Here is a 22201-nt window from a genome sequence, read left to right on the forward strand (position 1 = left end):
TCCACCACACAGATAATTCCTCACCCCCCCCCCCCCCTCCGCCAACCCGTCATTGGCTGTCCCTTGGGCCACAGATTTCTGCCATAAGTCTTGCATGTGACGGCATGAAAAAGGGCAATTAGGGATGGGCAATGAATTCTGGCTTAGTCAACGGCACCCGCATCCTGTGAATGAATAAATATTTTTTAAAAGACCGATTCTTGGCCCCCAGGGCATGACGTCCCATGAGGTAGAGGGATCTGGAGTGCAGGATTTGTCCTGCCTCATCATTAAGGCGTTTGCACTCAAAGCATGATGCAGCTTGATGGACAAGGAACACTATTTTATTTAATATAAACCAAATAAGAAACCTCATTCTGATTGGTAGCTCCTCCCAGTCATTAAGGTCAACCACCACCGCATATTAAACAAAGGAAAGACTTAAAGCGCCTTCCACGAATTCCCAAAGCTCATTACAATGAAATGCAAGCGGCCGAGGGGAAGAACGTCCCATTGCACCTCACTCAAACCATTGTTAGGGAGGGATAGCTTAGACTGGTTGGGGTTTAAGGAAGGTTTTAAAGGAGGAGAGTGTTTTGGGAGGGACATCCAGGGGTCTAAGTGGCTGAAGACACAGTCACCAAGAGTGGGGTGACCAGATTTTCAAAAGTGAAAATAGGGATATCCTGAGGTAATGCTCCCTCACAACATGACCAGATTTTGCCTTTGCAACTCCTGAGTTGCAGCACCTTCTTCTCTATTTTTATCATTGTGCTACGGCAAACAAGCGGTGACTGTAAATCACAGAATTTTAACGGCACAGAAGAAGGCCATTCGGCCCATTGTGTCTGCACTGACTCTCCAAATGAGCATTATGACCTAGTGCCATTGCCCTGCCTTTTCTCCATATCCCTGTACATTGTTTTTATTCAAATAATCATCTAATGCCCTCTTGAATGCCTTGACTGAACCTGCCTCCACCACACTTCCAGGCTGTGCATTCCAGACCCGAACCACTCGCTGTGTGAAAAAGTTTTTTCTCACGTCACATTTACTTCTTTTGCAAATCACTTTAAATCTGTGCCCTCTCATTCTTGATCATTTTATGAGTGGGAACAGTTTCTCCCTATCTACTCTGTCCAGCCCCCTCGTGATTTTGAGCATCTCTATTAAATTTCCCCTGAGCCTTCTTCTCTCCAATGAGAACAGTAAAAACATCTCCAATCATAGCTGAAGTTTCTCATCCCTGGAACCATTCTTGTGAACCTCTTCTGCATTCTCTCCAATGTGTTCACATCCTTCCTATAATGTGGTGCCCAGAACTGTACATAATATTCCAGCTGAGGTCTAACAAGTCAAAACCAGAAAATGCTGGAAAAACTCAGCAGGTCTGACAGCATCTGTGGAGAGAGAAAAACAGAGTTGATGTTTTGAGTTCGTATGACCCTTCTTCAGGGACACAGGAGTGATGGGGTGAGCAGGATCTGGAGCGAGTTAGGACAAAGGCAGCAGCTTTACATTAACTTTAGCCTGCTAGGTGAATGTCTGTTAAGAGACCGGAAATACCAACGTTGTTTCCAGTGAAATTCCCATTGGGAATTAAAAGTAATTACACAGAGGCTTTAGTTGATAAGCATTCTGTGGTACAGAGGGATCGGGGTGCCCTGGTACATGAATCACAAAAAGTTAGTATGCAGGTGCAGCAAGTGATTTGGAAGACAAATGGAATATTGTTGGTTATTGTAAGGAAATGTAACATAAAAGTTAGGGATGTTTTGTTATAGTTGTACAGGGTGTTGGGGAGACCGCATCTGGAATATCGTGTACAGTTTTGGTCTCTTTATTTGAAAAAAGATATAATTACATTAGAAGCAGTTCAGAGAAGGTTCACTTGGCTCATTCCTGGGGTGAGGGGCTTATCTTATGAGGAAAGGCTGAACAGGTTGGGCCTGTACCCATTGGAGTTTAGAAGATTGAGAGGTGATCTTATTGAAACATATAAGATCCTGAGGATTTGACAGGATAGATGCTGAAAAGATGTTTCACCTTGTGGGAGAGACTAGAACTAGGGGACAGGTACAGTTTAAAAATTAGGGGTCTCCCATTTAAAACAGAGATGAGGAGAAGTTTTTTTCTCCAAGAGGGTCATTAGTCTGTAGAATTCTCTTCACCAGAGAGCAGTGGAGGCTGGGTCATTGAGGCAGAGTTGGATAGATATTTTATAGACGAGGGAGTCAAAGGTTATCAGGGGTAGACTGGAAAATGGATTTAAGGCCACAATCAGGTTGAGCCGGAGCAGGCTCGAGGAGCTGAATATCCTACCCCTACTGCTAATTTGTATGTTTGTATGTATTCACTCCACTTACCTGCCCTTTCCCCATAACCCTTGATTCCCTTACTGATTAAAAATCTGTCTATCTCAGCCTTGAATATACTTAACGACCCAGCCTCTACAGCCCTCTGCAGTAAAGAATTCCACAGATTCACTACCCTCTGAGAGAGGTGATGGTGTAGTGGTATTGTCGCTGGGTTAATAATCCAGGGTAATGCTCTGGGGACCTGGGTTTGAATCTCACCATGGCAGATGGTTGAATCTGAATTCAATAAGAATCTGGAATTAAAAGTGCAATGATGACCATGAAACCATTGTCAATTGTTGTAAAAACCCATCTGGTTCACTAATACCCTTTAGGGAAGGGAAGGAAATCTGTTGTCCTGGCCTACATGTGGCCCTGGACCCCACAGCAATGTGATTGACTCTTAAATGCCCTGTGAAAAAGCCACTCAGTTGTAACAAACCACCGTCACAATAAAGGAACGAAACCGGATGGACCATCCGGCATCGGCCTTGGAGCCGGAAACAACAACTCAGCCCTGTCGATCCTCTAAAGTCCTCCTTACGAACATCTGGGGGCTAGTGCCAAAATTGGGAGAGCTGTCTCACAGACTAGTCAAGCAACAGCCTGACATAATCATCCTCACAGAATCATACCTTACAGATAATAGAACCATAGAAAAGTTACAGCACAGAAGGAGGCCATTCGACCCATCTTGTCCATGCCAGCCCAAGGACACCCAGGTGCCCTTTCTAATCCCACCTTCCTGCACCCGGCCCATAGCCCTGCAGCTTACGGCACTTTAGGTGCAGATCCAGGTACTTTTTAAAAGAGTTTAGAGTTTCTGCCTCTACCACCAACTTGGGCAGCGAATTCCAGACACCCACTACCCTCTGCGTAAAAAAGTTCTTCCTCATGTCCCCCCTAGACCTTCTGCCACTTATCTTGAATCTATGTCCCCTGGTTCTAGAATTCTCCACCAAGGGAAACAATTTTATCCTGTCCACTCTATCTATTCCCCTCATAATTTTGTACACGTCAGTCAAGTCACCTCTCAGCCTTCTTTGTTCTAAGGAAAATAACCCCAACCTATCCAATCTCTCCTCATAGCTACACTTTTCTAACCCTGGCAACATTCTTGTAAACCTCCTCTGCACTCTCTCCAGAGCTATTACGTCCTTCCTGTAATGTGGTGACCAGAACTGCACACAATACTCCAGTTGTGGCCTCACCAGTGTTTTATACAATTCCAACATTATATCCTTACTTTTATATTCTATACCACTGCCAATGAAGGAGAGCATTCCATATGCCTTCTTTACAACCTTGTCTACTTGAACTGCTGCCTTCAGGGACCTGTGTACTTGTATGCCAAGATCTCTCGCTTCATCTAGCCCTCTTAGTATATTCCCATGTATCTTGTAATCCCTGTAACTGTTTGACCTCCCTAAATGTATGACCTCACACTTCTGTATGTTAAAATCCATCTGCCACTTTACCGCCCACTCCACTAACCCATCTATATCATTTTGGAGATTATGGCTATCCTCTGCATTATCCACTACTCGGCCAATCTTTGTGTCATCTGCAAATTTCCCAATCGTGCCCCCCACGTTCATGTCCAAATCGTTATTATATAACACAAACAACAAGGGTCCCAACACTGAGCCCTGTGGAACACCACTTGAGACAACTTTCCATTCACAAGGGCATCTATTGACCATTACCCTTTGTTTCCTGTTACAAAGCCAACCTTTTATCCAGTTTGCCACATTACCCTGAATCCCATGGGCTTTTACTTTCCTGACCAATCTGCCATGTGGAACCTTGTCAAATGCCTTGCTAAAATCCATGTACACAACATCCACTGCACTACCTTCATCAACCCTTCTTGTCACTTCCTCAAAGAATTCAATCAAATTTGTGAGGTAAGACCTTCCTTTAACAAATCCATGCTGACCATCCCTGACTAGTCCATGCCTTTCCACATGACAGTTAATCCTATCTCTCAGGATTGATTCTACTAATTTGCTCACCACCGATGTAAGACTAACTGGCGTTTGATTGTTTGGCATTTCCTTTGATCCCTTTTTAAACAATGGAACTACGTTTGCATTTCTCCAGTTCCCCAGTACCTCCCCTGTATCTAGTGAAGATTGGAAAATCATCCTCACAGCATCTGCTATCTCCTCCCTGACTTCCATCAGCAGCCTCAGAAACAATCCATCTGGCCCTGATGACTTATCAACTTTCAAGGATTTCAACCCTTCGAGTACTTCCTCTCTCTTTATGACTATCCTGTCCAATATCTCGCAGTGTTCCTCCTGGACTACTATATCTACATCCTCCCTTTCCTTTGTAAACACAGAGACAAAATATTCATTCAAAACTCTTCCCACAGCCTCTGCATCTACACACAAGTTTCCATCTTCATCTCTGATAGGTCCCTCTTTTTCCTTAACTCACCTTTTAGCATTAATGTATTGGTAAAACATCTTAGGGTTATCTTTAACTTTACTTGCTAATCTTTTTTCATGGCCTCTCTTTGATTTCCTTATTTCATTTTTTACTTCATCCCTGCACTTTCTATATTTGTCTAGGCTATCTGCAGTGCTTAGTTCTTTGTGCCTATCGTAAGCTTTCGTTTTCTGTTTGATCTTTCCCTGTATTCCTCCAGAAGACCAGGGAGATCTAGATTTGACAGTACCACTCTTATTTTTGTAGGGGACATGTCTATTTTGTACAATTAGGATCTCGCTTTTTAGTGCTTCCCACTGGTTTTCCACTGCTTTATCCTCCAGCAGTGCTGTCCAGTCCACCTCAGCCAAGTCCCTTCTCATTTCTGCAAAATTTGCCTTCCCCCAGTTCAAGACTTTTACTCCTGCCTTATCTCTGTCCTTTTCCATAGTAATGTTAAATCTAACTGAATTGTGATCACTGTCCCCGATATGGTCGCCAACTGTCACTTCACCCACTTGCCCTTCTTCGTTCCCCAAGACTAGGTCTAGAATTGCATCTCCTCTCGTTGGGTTTGTCACTAATTAGTTGAAAAAAGTTTCCTGGACACACTGCATGAATTTTTCTCCCTCAGTGCCCCTTATATTGTTTGAATCCCAGTTGATATTAGGATAGTTGAAGTCTCCTACTATTATTGCCCTCTTGTTCTTACAAGCAGAAATTTGCCTACATATTAGTTCTTCTATCTCCCTTTCACTATTTGGGGGTCTGTAGTATACTCCCAGTAGTGTGACTGCCCCTTTTTTATTTCTAAGCTCAATCCATAAAGCCTTGTTTGTTGACCCATTTAGTATATCATCCCTTCTCACAACTGGAATTGATTCTTTATCCATTAGTGCTACCTCCCCTCCTTTTTTATCTCCTACTCTATCGTGTCTGAAGACTCTATAACCAGGATATTTAGCTGCCAGTTTTGTCCCTCCTTTAGCCAGGTCTCCGTTATAGCAATGACATCCTGCTGCCATGTGTCTACCTGTGCCCTTAACTCATCTACCTTGTTTGTAATGCCCCTTGCATTGAAGTATAAAAGGTTTAACCCTATCAATTTCCCTTGCTGGACACTTTTTAAACTTTGCTTCTCCTCTAACTCCATGTCTATCACAACGTCCCTAGCTAATGTTCTACCTCCATTTTTCTGATCTGAATCTGACCTATCTGATCCTACTCCTGGTATCCCATCCCCCTGCCACACTAGTTTAAATACTCCCCAACAGAACTAGCAAAAGCTCCCACAAGGACACTGGTCGCAGCTCTGCCTGGGTGCAGCCCGTCCGGTTTGTACAGGTCCCACCTTCCCCAGAACCGGTCCCAGTGCCTCAAGAATCTGAATCCCTCCTGGCTACACCATCTCTCCAACCACGTGTTCATTTGGTCTATCCTCTTATTCCTGCTCTCGCTAGCACGTGGAACTGGGAATAATCCTGAGATTACTACATTTGAGGTCCTGCATTTTAATTTATCTCCTAACTCCCTGTACTGAGCTTGCAGGTCCTCATCCCTTAGTTTCCCTATGTCGTTGGTACCAATGTGTACCACGACCACTGGCTGCTTACCTTCCCTCCCCAGAATGTCCTGCAGCCGCTCCGTGACATCCTGGACCCTGGCACCAGGGAGGCAACATACCATCCTTGATTCACGTTTGTGGCCACAGAAGTGTCTGTCTGTGCCCCTAACTATTGAATTCTCTATCACTATAGCCCTGCCACTTGTTTTCCTCCTGCCCCCTCTGAGCAGCAGAGCCACCCACTGTGCCGTGAACTTGGCTGTTGCTGCTTTCCCCTGAGAGGCCATCCCCCTCAACAGTATCTAAAGCGGGATATCTGTTAGAGAGGGGGGATGACCACAGGGGACTCCTGCACTACCTTCCTGAGTCTTTTACTGTTCCTGATGGTCACCCATTCCCTTTCTGCCTGTGTAATCTTTTTTTTGGTTTGAGGAGGAGGGAGGGATGGAAACACGACAGCAATGTAATGTTTGGGGCCATTCCGTTCTTTGACAGTGGGTCCTCCTCGATCCCCTTCTGAGTCGTGGTGTCTGCGCTGATTTCCCCCAGAATTTTTTTTTTTTGAAAAATATTCTTTATTCATAAAATATCTGGAAGAACATTCCAAACCATTTCAAAATCACCATCACACAAGTACAATCAGATTCAACTTTTACACATGGATCACGAGGAGCATCAACACAATTAATGAATATTACAATCATTTCAATATGGTCAATGCAGACAATCAGACAATGGTATTGGAGTTATCAGCTTACATCATGTTGCACTCTGAGGTGCTTCAGTACAATTATAATACACTTAGTATTCACTGCATACATTCATTTTGAGCTGTACAGCTTGAGGGGCTCTCAACAGTTCCCCGTCCCTTGGTGCACTGTGGCAGAAAGGTCTTAGACAGCGACCTTTCCACATTGCGCCTTTACTGTGGCTGCCCCAAGCTTTAGTGCATCCCTCAGCACGTAGTCCTGGACTTTGGAATGTGCCAGTCTGCAACACTCGGTCGGGGACAACTCTTTGCGCTGGAAGACCAGCAAGTTTTGGGCAGACCAAAGAGCATCTTTCACCGAGCTGATGATCCTCCAGCTGCAGCTGATGTTTGTCTTGGTATGTGTCCCTGGGAACAGCCCGTAGAGCACAGAGTCCTGTGTCACAGCACCGCTTGGGATGAACGTCGACAGAAACCACTGCATCTCTCTCCAGACCTTCTTTGCAAAGGCACAATCCACAAGGAGGTGAACAATGGTCTCGTCCCCACCACAGCCACCTCGAGGGCAACATGCCGAGGGGGTGAGGCTCCTGGCGTGTAGGAAGGATCTGATGGGGAGGGCCTTTCTCACCACCAGCCAAGCTTCGTCTTGGTGCTTGTTGGAAAGTTCTGGCGATGAGGCATTCTGCCAAATGACTTTGACAGTCTGCTCGGGGAACCATCCCACAGGGTCCACCCTCTCCTTATCCCTCAGGGCCTCTAGGACGTTACATGCTGACCACTGCCTGATGGACTTGTGGTCAAAGGTGTTTTTCTGCATAAATTTTTCCACCAGGGACAGGTGGTACGGCACGGTCCAACTACTTGGAGCGTTCCGCGGCAGCGTGGCCAGACCCATCCTTCGCAACACCGGGGACAGGTAGAACCTCAGCACGTAGTGACACTTGGTGTTTGCGTACTGAGGGTCTACGCACCGCTTGATGCAGCCACACACAAAGGTGGCCATCAGTATGAGGGCGATGTTGGACACGTTTTTTCCCCCTTTATCTAGAGGCTTGTACATCGCGTCCCTGCGGACACGATCCATTTTCGACCTCCAGATAAAGCGGAAGATGGCTCGAGTGATCGCCGTCGCGCAGGAGTCTGGAATGGGCCAGACCTGCGCCACGTACAGCAACAGCGAGAGTACCTCACACCTGATGACCAGGTTCTTACCCGCAATGGAGAGGGAGCGTCGCTCCCACATGCCCAGTTTACTTTTCACCATAGCCACTCGCTCCTTCCAGTTTCTAACGCATGCCCCGGTCCCTCCGAACCATATCCCCAGCACCTTCAGGCCGTCAGCCCTGACAGTGAAGGGGACAAAGGATCGGTCAGCCCAGTTCCCAAAGAACATGGCCTCGCTCTTCCCACGATTTACCTTGGCTCCCGAGGCCAGTTCGAACTGGTCGCAGATGTGCATCAGTCTGCGCACCGACAGCGGATCCGAGCAGAAGACGGCGACGTCGTCCATGCACAGGGAGGCTTTTACCTGAGTGCCTCCACTGCCTGGGATCGTCACTCCTCTTATGCCCGGATCCTTCCTGATGGACTCGGCAAAGGGTTCTATGCAACACACGAAAAGGACAGGCGAGAGAGGACAGCCCTGCCTGACTCCAGATTTAATCGGAAAGCTATCTGTTTCCCACCCATTGATTGAGACTGCGCTACTGATGTTAGTGTAGAGCAGTTGGATCCAATTTCGAATTCCCTCCCCAAACCCCATTTTGGAGAGCACATCCCCCATGTAGGTGTGCGATATTCTGTCAAAGGCCTTCTCCTGATCCAAGCTGATGAGGCAGGTATCCACACCCCTGTCCTGTACATAGGCAATCGTATCCCTGAGCAGCGCCAGGCTGTCAGAGATCTTCCTGCCTGGCACAGAGCAGGTCTGGTCAGGGTGAATCACCAATTCCAGAGCGGATTTGACCCGGTTGGCGATGACCTTGGACAGAATCTTATAGTCCACATTCAACAGTGAAATGGGTCGCCAATTTCTAATTTCCTCCCTTTCCCCCTTGTGCTTGTAGATGAGGGTGATGATGCCTTTCCTCATGGATTCTGACATACTACCGGCCAGGAGCATACTCTCGTACACTCCTAGCAGGTCTGGGCCGATCAAGTCCCACAGAGCCGAATACAACTCCGCCGGCAAGCCGTCGCTTCCGGGAGTTTTACTCTTCTCGAAGGACTCGAGGGCCTTAGTCAGTTCATCAGGGGTTAGCGGTTTGTCCAGGCTCTCCCGCGTACTGTGGTCTAAGACCTCCGTGATAGAGGACAGGAAGGACTGGGAGGCCGTGCTGTCCATGGGCTTCACGTCATACAATCCGGCATAAAAGGATTTGCTGATCCTCAGAATGTCAGACTGCGATGACTTTACTGAGCCGTCTTCTTCCTTCAGGCTGCTGATCACAGAGCTCTCTCTGTGTACCTTTTGGAAGAAGAAACGTGAGCACGTCTCATCCTGCTCCACGGAGCGGACTCTGGAATGGAAGATGATCTTGGAGGCCTCCGAGGCAAAGTGCGAGGCTTGCTGGCCCTTCACCTCTTGGAGCTCCTCCTTGACATCGACCCCCATCGACTGCAGCCGGAGCAGATTCTGCATCTTTTTCTGGAGTCGGGACATTTCCCTCTGTTCCTTTCTAGCTTTCTGGGTGCCTTTGCGGATGAAAAACCTCTTGATGTTTCCCTTGATCGCTTCCCACCAGTGTGTCAGGGACTCAAAGAGGGGTTTCACGGTTCTCCAACCTTTGTAATCCCTCTTGAGCTCCTCAATGTTCTCTGGGGTCAGCAGTTGCACATTTAGCTTCCATGCCCCCCTGCCCACCCTCAGGTCCTTCTCCAAGTGGCAGTCCGCCAGTAGGAGGCAGTGGTCAGAGAAGAACACCGGCTTGACCTCGGTGGATCTGACTGTGAATGCACGGGACACAAACAGGAAGTCTATCCTGGAACGAATGGACCCGTCTGGCCGCGACCAGGTGTATCTACGCTGCGCTCCGTCTGCAGGGTTGCTGAAGACGTCGTGCAGCTTGGCATCCTTAACTGTTTCCATCAGGGATCTGGACGTAGCGTCCAATCTGCTGCCGGCTCTGCCGGATCTTCCAGCCGCATCGATGATGCAGTTGAAGTCCCCGCCCAGAATGACCGGCCTGGAGGTCGCCAGCAGCAGTGGGAGCTGCTGAAAAACCTCCAGCCGCTCAGCCCCTTGTGCCGGGCCATACACGTTAATTAACCGGAGTGGAGCGTTCTTGTACATTACGTCTGCTACGAGGAGTCGCCCGCCCACCACCTCCTTGACCTCGGAGACGGTGAAGTTGCCTCCCCGCAGCAGAATACCCAGGCCGGAGGAACGAGAGTCGTTTCCGCCCGACCAGATCGATGGCCCGTGGGACCACCATCGTGACCATTGCCTGTAGGAGCTGAGGTGCAGTATCGCACACTCCTGCAGAAACAACAGGTCAGCTTTGACCTTGGCTAGGTAGTCCAAGGTCGCAACACATCGCGTAGTAGATTTAATGCTACGCACATTTATGGATACAATCTTTAAACCCATTTTAAAGCATTTATTCTCCTACCAAACCCACTGTCTCTGAAAGTCCCAGACCTTTAGTCTGCTCCTTCATACCCGTAGTGAGCTCAAATTCCTTCACTTTGGATGGGCTGAGGTAGATCTCCTTGGCCGTGTTCTGCTCCGGTGGCATCTGGAGGTTCACGTAGAGAGTGGGTTTTGAGATGACCTTTGCTGGAGAAGCTTCTCCAAAACTCACCCCCTCTGGGGTGTTGCTGTTCCCGGCTTCCTGGAGCTGGGGTGCGATGATTGGCTCACTGCTCCCAGATTCCAGGGGCTGTGGTGCACTGGCCTCCTCAGGTTGCAGGCAAAGTTGGGGTGCGCTCGTCTCCTTGTTGTCTCCAATTTTCTGGAGCTCGGGTGTCTCGTCCTCCAACGCCCTGGAGCTTTGCCGCCTCTTCTGTCGGTGCCGCTCTGGCACTTCATCATCCGAAGAGCTGCTGCCCTTGTCATCCGTGTCGGATGGGAGACGCCTCTTGCCGCTTCTCTGGGAAACGCCTTTGCTTCTTCTTCGCTCCCTCTTACTTTTCTTGTTCTTCACCGTCCGCCACTCCCCCTGCTGCTTTTCCACTGCTGCCTCCTCCTCCATTGATTCGCTGTCCTGAGGACTGGGAGGTTCAGGGGGTAGTGCTGTTGATTGGCTCTCTGTTGCCTCAATCTCTTTCTCCACCTTGTCTCTCTCTGTGTCCTCCTTTGTCCCATTGAGCTCCCTGGGGGCCTTGGTGGTTGGAGTGACACGGAACATTTCTTCTGCTTCCCCCTGGTCGGCTTTGGCTGCCTGTGCGTAAGTACGGCAGCGTTTGGGGCAGGTCCTGTAGAGGTGACTTGCCTCGCCACACAGGTTGCAGCACTTGGCCTGTTTGCAGTCTTTTGTCTGGTGCCCTTCCTGTTTGCAGATCTTGCAGAGGGAGGCGCTGCAGTTGGCCGCCACATGACCAGCCTTGCCGCATGAGCGACAATGCTTGGGTTGCCCAGCGTAGACCAGGTAGCCACAGTTTCCCCCGATAGCGAAACTGGAAGGAGGGTGGAAAATGGCTCCCTTACCATCGGTCTTTAGCGTGACCTTAAACAGGCGTTTGCCTGTCCAGATCCCCAAGTCGTCTCGAATCTCGGTGCCGCTCCCCACCTTATCGAAGTACCTGGTGAGGAAGGTGACCACGTCGGCGACAGGGACGAAGGGGTTGTACACATGCACCATCACCACACGTTCCCGTTGCAACGGCAGAGAAAAGTGCGGCTCCGCCGTCAGGATCTTCATCTCCGGCAGGTCTCTCTTCTCCTCGAACACCCTCAGGAGCCGGACGCAGTCTGCCACCCGCTTGAACGTCACGTCAAAATAACCACCTTTGCGGGAGTCATGCAGGGTGAAGATCTCCGGAGCTTGGAAGCCGCACGCCTTCAACAGGATCCTCCTGGTGAAGAAGCCCCGATCCATAGGTGATCCTCCTTCGCTGTGGTTCACCGTGACTCGGACGGTGATAGGTAACCCACGGTATGGATTTGGATTGCGATTGGTTATCGCCCTTCCATCCCGACCTTGCCTTGGCAGGACCATGGTGTCGCCCCTGCAACACTTGATCTTAGCCAAAAGGCTGAGAAGCGCTCCCAGAATGCTTCAGTCACTTCTCACTACCACCCTCTGTTGGATGCTCTTCCTCCTGTTGAGTGCAAGAGTCCTTCTCCTCAATCCCCTCCTGAGTTGCGGTGTCTGCGCTGATTTCTCCCAGAATTCTTCAGTCACTAATGTCCCAGACACCACCATCGCCATCCCTGCGTATATCCTGGCCCAGCAGAGGTGGCAGCACAGTGGTATACAGTTGAAAAGGAGTTGCCCTGGAAGTCCTCAACATCGACTCCGGACCCCATGAAGTCTCATGGCATCAGGTCAAACAAGGAAACCTCCTTCTATTACCACGTACTCCCCTCCCTCAGCTGATGAATCAGTGCTCCTCCATGTTGAACATCACTTGGAGAAAGCACTGAGGGTGGCAAGGACGCAGAATGCACTCTGGGTGGGGGACTTCAATGTCCATCACCAAGAGTGGCTCGCTAGCACCACTACTGACCGAGCTGGCTGAGTCTTAAATGACATAGCTGCTAGACTGGGTCTGCAGCAGGTGGTGAGGGAACCAACAAGAGGGAAAAACATACTTGACCTCATCTTCACCAATCTGCCTGCCGCAGATGTATCTGTCCATGACAGTATCGGTATATGTGACCATCGCACAGTCATTGTGGAGACGATGTACCACTGTGCTAAATGGGATAGATTTTGAACAGATCTAGCATCTCAAGACTGGGCATCCATGAGGCACTGTGGTCCATCAGCAGCAGCAGAATTGCACTTGAACACAATCTGTAACCTCATGGCCCGGCATATCCCCCACTCTACCATTACCATCAAGCCAGGGGATCAACCCTGGCTCAATGAAGAGTGCAGGAGGACATGCCAGGAGCAGCACCAGGCACACCTAAAAATGAGGTGTCAACCTGGTGAAGCTACAACACAGGACTACTTGCGTGCCAAACAGGATAAGCAGCAAGTGATAGACAGAGCTAAACGATCCCACAACCAACGGATCAGATCTAAGCTCTGCAGTCCTGCCACATTTTTATTTATTCATTCAGGGGATGTGGGTGTCACTGGCTAGGCAGCATTTATTGCCCATCCCTAATTGCCCTTGTTCATTTATGAGTCAACCACATTGCTGTGGGTCTGGAGTCACATGTGTAGGCCAGACCAGGTAAGGACAACAGATTTCCTTCCCTAAAGGACATTAGTGAACCAGATGGGCTTTTACAACAATCGACAATGGTTTCAAGGCTTTTAATTCCAGATTTCTACTGAATTCAAATTGCACCATCTGCTGTGGTGGGGTTCAAACCTGGGTCCCCAGAGTATTATCCTGGGTCTCTGGATTACTAGTCCAGCGACAATACCACTACACCATTGCCTCCCCGCATCCAGTCATGAATGGTGCTGGACAATTAAACAACTCATTGGAGGAGGAGGCTCCACAAATATCCCCATCCTCAATGATGGAGGAGCCCAGCACAACAGTGCAAAAGATAAGGCTGAAGCATTTGCAACAATTTTCAGCCAGAAGTGCCAAGTGGATGATCCATCTCAGCCTCCTCCAGAGGTCCCCAGCATCACAGATGCCAGCCTTCAGCTAATTCAATTCACTTCACATAATATCAAAAAATAGCTGAAGGCACTGGATATGGCAAAGGCTATGGGCCCTGACAATATTCCTGCAATAGTACTGAAGACTTGTGCTCCAGAACTTGCCGTGTACCTAGCCAGGTTGCTCCAGTACAGCTACAACACTGGCATCTACCCGGCTATGTGGAAAATTGCCCAGGTATGTCCTGTACACAAAAAGCAGAACAAACCCAACCCGGCCAAATACTGCCCCATCAGTCTACTCTCCATCATCAGTAAAGTAATGGAAGGGGTCATCAGCAGTGTTATCAAGCGGCACTTGCTCAGCAATAACCTGCTCACTGACCCCAGTTTGGGTTCCACCAGGGCCACTCAGCTCCTGACCTCATTACAGCCTTGGTTCAAACATGGACAAAGGAGCTGAACTCCCGAGGTGAGGTGAGAGTGACTGCCCTTGACAACAAGGCAGCATTTGACCGAGTGTGGCATCAAGGAGCCCCAGCAAAACTGGAGTCAATGGGAATCAGGGGAAAGCTCTCCACTGGTTGGAGTCATACCTAACACAAAGGAAGATGGTTGTGGTCGTTGGAGGTCAGTTATCTCAGCTCCAGGACATCACTGCAGGAGTTCCTCAGGGTTGTGTCCTCGGCCCAACCATCTTCAGCTGCTTCATCAATGACCTTCCTTCCATCATAAGGTCAGAAGTGGGGATGTTCATTGATGCTTGCACAATGTTCGGCACCACTCATGACTCCTCAGATACTGAGGCAGTCGATGTCCAAATGCAGCAAGACCTGGACAATATCCAGGCTTGGGCTGACAAGTGGCAAGTAACATTTGCGCCACACAAGTGCCAGGCAACGATCATCTCCAACAAGAGAGAATCCAACCATCGTCCCTTGGTGTTCAATGGCATTACCATCACTGAATCCCTCACTATCAACATTCTGGGCGTTACCATTGATCAGAAACTGGACTGCACTAGCCAAATAAATACTGTGGCTACACGAGCAGGTCAGAGGCTGGGAATCATGCGACGAGTAACTCACCTCCTGACTCCCCAAAGCCTGTCCACCATCTACAGGCACAAGTCAGGAGTGTGATGGAATACTCTCCACTTGCCTGGATGAGTGCAGCTCCCACAACACTCAAGAAGCTTGACCCGTCCAGGACAAAGCAGCCCGCTTGATTGGCACCATATTCACAAACATTCATTCCCTCCACCGCCGATGCACAGTAGCAGCAGTGTGTACCATCTACAAGATGCACTGCAGGAATTCACCAAGGCTCCTTAGACAGCACTTTCCAAACCCACGACCACTACCATCTAGAAGGACAAGGGTAGCAGATAGATGGGAACACCACCACCTGGAAATTCCCCTCCAAGTCACTCACCATCCTGACTTGGAAATATATCGCCATTCCTTCACTGTCACTGGGTCAAAATCCTGGAACTCCCTCCCTAACAGCACTGTGGGTGTACCTACACCACATGGACTGCAGCGGTTCTAGAACTGGCTCAGCACCACCTTCTCATGGGCAACCAGGGATGGGCAATAAATGCTGGCCACATCCAATCGGTGAATAAAAAGAAAGAAATTCCTCCTCATCTCTGTTTTAAGTGGGTGACCCCTTACTCTGAGATTCTGCCCTCTGGTCCTAGACTCTCCCACAAGGGAAAACAACCTCTCAGTCTCTACCTTGTCAAGCCCCCTAAGAATCTTATATGTTTCAATAAGGTCGCCTCTCATTCTTCTAAACTCCAATGAGTACAGGCCCAAACTACTCAACCTCTCCTCATAAGAAAATCCCTCCATACCTCGAATCAACCTAATGAATCTTCTCTGGACTGCCTCTGATGCCAGTATATCTTTCCTTAGGTAAGACGACCAAAACTGTTCACAGTATTCTAGGTGTGGTCTAACTAGTGCCTTGTATAGTTTTAGTAAGACTTCCCTATTTTTATACTCTGTTCCTTTTGAAATAAAGGCCAACATTCCATTTGCCTTCCCTATTACCTTTGCTTTCTGCAGTCTTTCTCCATTTAAACAATATTCAGCTCCTCTATTCTTCCTGCCAAAGTGCATAACCTCACATTTTCCTACATTATATTCCATCTGCCAAGTTTTTGCCCACTCACTTAACCTGTCTATATCCCTTTGTAGACTCCTTGTGTCATCCTCACCACTTGCCTTCCTACCTATTTTTGTATCATCCGCAAATTTGGCGATAGTACATTTGCTTCCCTCATCTAAGACATTAATGTACATTGTAAATAATTGAGGCCCCAGCACTGATCCCTGTGGCACTCCACTAGTTACAGGTTGCCATCCGAAAAATGTCCCCCTTATCCCAACACTCTGCCTTCTATTCGTTAGCCAATCCTCAGTCCATGCTAATATACTACCTCCAACACCATGGGCTCTTGTCTTATTAAGTAGCCTTATGTGCGGTACCTTATCGAACGCCTTTTGAAAATCCAAATATATTACATCTACTGGTTCCCCTTTATCTATCCTGCTAGTTACCTCCTCAAAGAATTCTAATAAATTTGTCAGGCATGATTTCCCCTTCATGAAGCCATGCTGACTCTGCTTGACTAGAATATGTAGTTATAAATGCTCAGCTATTACATCCTTTATAATAGATTCTAACATTTTCCCAATGAGATGTTAAGCTAAGTGGCCTGTAGTTACCTGTCTCCATCCCTTTTTGAATAAGGGTGTTACATTGGCAATTTTCCAATCCTCTGGCACTTTTCCAGAATATAAGGATTCTTGGAAGATTATTACCAGTGCATCCACTATCTCTGTAGCTACCTCCTTTAATATCCTCGAATATTAAGGTCCAGGGGACTTATCGGCCTTTAGCCCCATTAGTTTCCCTAGTACTTTTTCTCTAGTGAAAGTTATTGTGTTTATTTCCTCCCTGACTTTTGCCCCTAGATTATTCAGTATTTTTGGAATGCTATTAGTGTCTTCTACCTTGAAGACTGATGCAAAGTATTTATTCAATTCCTCTGCCATTTCCTGGTTCCCCGTTATTATTTCCCCAGCCTCATTCTCTCAGGGGCCCATTTTCACTTTGGCCTCTCTCTTCCTTTTTATATATTTAAAGAAGCTCTTACTGTCCATTTTTATATTATTTGCTAGTTTACCCTCAAAGTTTATTTTCTCCCTCTTTATTTTTTTTGGTGGTTTTTAAAACTTTCCCAATCCTCTGGTTTACCATTAATCATTGCCACATAGTATGTTTTTTTTGTTAATTTGATTCTAATTCTCTCAGAGGGTCGTCAGTCTGAGGAATTCACCAGTGAGCAGTGGAGGCTGGGTCATTGAATATATTCAAGACTGAGTTAGACAGATTTTTGGTTGACAAGGGAGTCATAAATTATGCGGGCGGGTGGGGGGCAGACGGGAAAGTTGAGTTAAGATTAGGACTAATTGGTGTCGCCTAGATTAGTAATGCATGAAACAAAAAGTGCTGGAAAAACTCAGCAGGTCTGACAGCATCTGTGGAGAGAAAGACAGGGTTAATGTTTCAAGTACGTATGACTCTTCTTCGGAATTAAAGAGAAATAAAAATGTGGTAAAATATATATTGTTTAAGGGGGTGGGACAGGTGAAGCTGCATAGGTGGCCAGTGATAGGTGGAGGCAAAGGAGAGATTGCAAAAAATATCATAAACAAAAGGTCGAAGGGATGTTGATGGTGTTGATACTGGATAAAGGAGGTGCTGTTGCTGACATTAAGGGTAGAAAGCAGAATGAGCAAGTGACAGTTGGCCCTAGCCTATTTTGATCTATTTTCCCACACCGTCCCCTCCCCCACCCCACCCCGACCTGTGCAACTACATCCTTCCTCAAGTAAGGGGACCAAAACTGTGCACAGTACTCCAGGTGCGGTCTCACCAATGCCTTGTTCAGTTACAACAACACTTCCCTATTTTTATACTCTATTCCTTTAGCAATAAATGTCAAAATTCCATTTGCCTTCCTTATTACCTGCTGTACCTGCAGACTAGCTTTCAGCAGTTCATGCACGAGGACACCCAGATCCCTCTGCAGAGATAAAAACAAAAAACTACTGCGGATGCTGGAAATCCAAAACAAAAACAGAATTACCTGGAAAAACTCAGCAGGTCTGGCAGCATCGGTGGAGAAGAAAAGAGTCGACGTTTCGGGTCCAGATGACCCTTCAACAGAACTGATACTTCAGTTCTGTTGAAGGGTCATCTGGACCCGAAACGTCGACTCTTTTCTTCTCCACCGATGCTGCCAGACCTGCTGAGTTTTTCCATGTAATTCTGTTTTTGTTTCCCTCTGCACTGAAGCATTCTGAAGTTTCTCTCCATTTAAATAATAAGTCGCCTTTTTATTCTTCCGACCAAAATGGATAACCTCACACTTATCCACGTTAAACTCCATCTGCCAAATTTTGGCCCATTCACCTAACCTGTCCATATCCATTTGTAAATTTCTTATCTCTTCATTGCAACTTACTTTCCCACCTATTTTGGTGTCATCTGAATATTTAGCTATAGTACCTTCTATCCCTGAATCCAAGTCATTAATATAGATTGTAAATAGTTGGGGCCCAAGGACCGAACCCTGTGGCACCCCACTAGTTACAGCTTGCCATCCAGAAAAAGACCCATTTATCCCGACTCTCTGCTTTCTGTTGGTTAGCCAATCCTCTATCCAAGCTAATATATTACCCCTAACTCCGTGTGATCTTATCTTGTGTATGAATCTTTTGTGTGGCACCTCATCAGGCCTTTATCTTGGTAATGCATGATCTGTTTAACAAAGCTCCAAAGGAGACCATTGGCAATGTCTCACTGCAATCTCCAACCTTCAGCGAGGAACCTTGAAACATTGAGGGGCATCCTAAAATGCAAACCCTTTCTATCGTCCTTATGTAAAAATCGCTGCTGGGACTGGCTTGCTCCTTTTAGCAGCTGGCACTCGCAATGGCGCGAGGATACTCATGTTGGAGCAGCAGCGAGGCCAGCACCTCAGAAACATCTGGAGAATATTTATGCATTTGGATTGTACTGTGAACGATCCTTCTTTTGTGAACTTTTCTCCACCTCCCACAGAGGTACTCTCGTCTCCTGGCCATTGGTCTCCTCTGTGTGTGTGTGAAGATCATTAGGATATTTAACCACAGGGTCATCGGAACTCAGGCAGTCACCCACAGGGGCACTCTTTCCAGCTGGCCTGGGGTGTGAGGTCAAGCGTAACAGCAAGGCACTGAGGTCAAATATGTTCTGCACTCAGTGGGGACAGGTGATCGGAGCAGGGCCATGTTGCTCATTGCCAGACTGAGTAGGAAAACCTACCCACAGAGGAACTGCTTTCCACATCGTTTCCTGAGATTTCCAGTTTTTTGAGAAGCTGTTGCTGGAAACAACGAGTGTACAGAATTGGAGGCAGACTTGAGGTCATCCAAAACTCTACTGCCTGTGTCTTAACTCGCACCAAGTCCCATTTGCCCAACACCCCTTGTGCCCGCTGACCTACATCAGTTCCCAGTTAAGCAATGCCTTGATTATAAATTTCTCATAGAGTCATAGAGGCCTACAGCATAGAAAAAGGCCCTTCGGCCCATTGAGTCTGCGCCTGTCAAACAAATACCTAACTATTCTAATCCATCTAATCTAATCTAATCTAAATCTATGCCCCCTGGTTATTGATCCCTCCATCAAGGGGAAAAGTTTCTTCCTGGCTACCCTATCTATGCCCCTCATAATTTTATACACCTCAATCATGTCCCCCCTCAATCTCCTCTGCTCCAGGGAAAATAACCCCAGTCTATCCAATCTCTCCTCTTAACTAAAACTCTCCAGCCCAGGCAACATCCTGGCAAATCTCCCTTGCACTGTCTCTAGTGCAATCACATCCTTCCTATAATGCAGATTCCAGAACTGCACGCAATACTCTAACTGTGGCCTAACCAGCATTTTATATAGTTCCAGTATAACCTCCCTGCTCTTATATTCTATGCCTTGGCTAATAAAGGCAAGTATCCAATATGCCTTCTTAACCACCTTATCTATCTGTCCCACTACCTTAAGGGACCGGTGGACATGCACACCAAGGTCCCTCTGATCCTCGGTACTTCCCAGCGTTCTACCATTCATTGTGTATTCCCGTGCCTTGTTTGTCCTGCCCAAGTGCATCACCTCACACTTATCCAGATTAAATTCCATTTGCCACTGATCAGCCCATCTGACCAGCCCATCTATATCCTCCTGTAATCTAAGGCTATCCTCCTCACTATTTACCATCCCACCAATTTTCGTGTCATCTGCGAACTTACTGATCAACCCTCCTACATTCAAATTTAAGTTGTTTATATATACCACAAACAGCAAAGGAACCAACACCGATCCCTGTAGACACAGATCCCACTGGACACAGGCATCCAGTCACAAAAACACCCCTCAACCATTACCCTCTGCTTCCTGCCACTCAATTCTGGATCCAATTTGCCAAATTGCCTTGGCTCTCATGGGCTCTTACCTTCGTTATCAGTTTCCCATGCGGGACCTTATCAAAAGCCTTGCTGAAGTCCAAGTAGATTACGCCCTCATCTACACACCTGGTCACCTCTTCAAAAAATTCAATCACATTGGTCAGACATGACCTCCCCTTAACAAAACCATGCTGACTGCCCTTGATTAATCCCTGCCTCTCCAAGTGTGGATTAATTCTGTCCCTCAGAATTGTTTCCAATAGTTTCCCCACCACTGAGGTTGGACTGACTGGCCTGCAGTTCCCTGGTTTATCCCTTCCTCCCTTCTTGAACAACATTGGCTTTCCTTCAGTCCTCTGACACCTCTCCTGTGGCCAGAGAGGTATTGAAAATTATTGCCAGCACCCCTGCTATCTCCTCCCTTGCCTCACTCAACAGCCTGGGATGCATTTCATCCGGGCCTGGAGATTTATCTACTTTTAAGCCTGCCAGACCACTTTGAACCTCCTCCCTTTCTATGCTAATTTCTTTAATTATATCACAGTCCTTCTGCCTGATTTCCATACCCACATCGTCCCTCTCACTTGTCAACACTGACACAAAGTATTCATTTGGAACCCTACATATGTCTTCCGGTTCCACACACAAATTACCACTATGGTCCTTAATGGACCCTACTCTTTCCCTAGTTATCCTCTTACTCTTAATGTACTTGTAAAATAACTTTGGATTTTCCTTTATTTTACCTGCCAATGTTTCTTCATGCCCCCTTTTTTGCTCTCCTAATTTCCTTCTTAAGTTCTCCCCTACACATTCTATACTCCTCTAGGGCTTCCACTGTTTTGAGCCCTCAGTATTTGCCATAAGCCTCCTTTTTTCTCTTTATCCCATTCTGCATATCCCTCAACATCCAGGGTTCCCTGGATTTGTTGGTCCCACCCTTTGTCTTTACTGGAATATGTTGGCCCCGTACTCCCCCTATTTCCTTCTTGAATGAGTCCCACTGCTCTGACACAGATTTACCTAAAATTAGATGCTCCCAGTCCACTCTGGCCAAATCATATCTGATCATATTAAAATCGGCCTTCCCCCAATTTAGAACTCTGATTTCTGGCCCATCCTTGTCCTTTTCCATAACAACCTTGAATCTAACAGAGTTATGATCACTATCTGCAAAATGCTCCCCAACTGATACCTCTACCACTTGCCTGGCTTCATTCCCTAAAATTAAGTCCAGGACTGCCCCCTCTCTTGCAGGATCTTCTACATACTGGCTTAAAAAGCTTTCCTGGATGCATTTCAAGAATTCTGCTCCCTCTAAACCTATCACACTATGACTAACCCAGTTAATGTTGGGGAATTTGAAATCCCCCACTATTACTACCCTATTATTTTTATACTTCTCTGAAATTTGCCTACATATCTGCTCTTCTATTTCTCTCTCTGTCTATTTGGGGGCCTATAGTACACTCCCAGCAACGTGATTATTCCTTTTTTGTTTTTAAGTTCTACCTACATGGCTTCATTTGAGGAGCCTTCTAGGATGTCATCCCTCCTTACTGCTGTAATATTGATTCCTTGATCAATATTGCGATACCCCCTCCTCTTTTACCTCTTTCTCGCCTGAAGACCCTATATCCTGGAATATTGAGCTGCCAATCCTGCCCCTCTCTCAACCATGTCTCTGTGACAGCAATGACATCATACTTCCATGTGTAATTTGTGCCCTCAACTCATCTGCCTTATTTGTCAGACTCATTGCATTAAAATAAATACCATCCAACCTTGCCAAACTTCCTTGTGCCTTAACTGGCCTAAAGTTTCTTTGCCTCCCAGACTCACTTGCTCTCTCTTCTAATTTTGGCTGTGCATCTCCCCCTTGCTGAACCTCCTCTTAGGATCCC

The sequence above is a fragment of the Cetorhinus maximus genome, chromosome 3, assembly GCF_964194155.1.
Source record: "Cetorhinus maximus chromosome 3, sCetMax3.hap1.1, whole genome shotgun sequence".
NCBI lineage: Eukaryota > Metazoa > Chordata > Chondrichthyes > Lamniformes > Cetorhinidae > Cetorhinus > Cetorhinus maximus.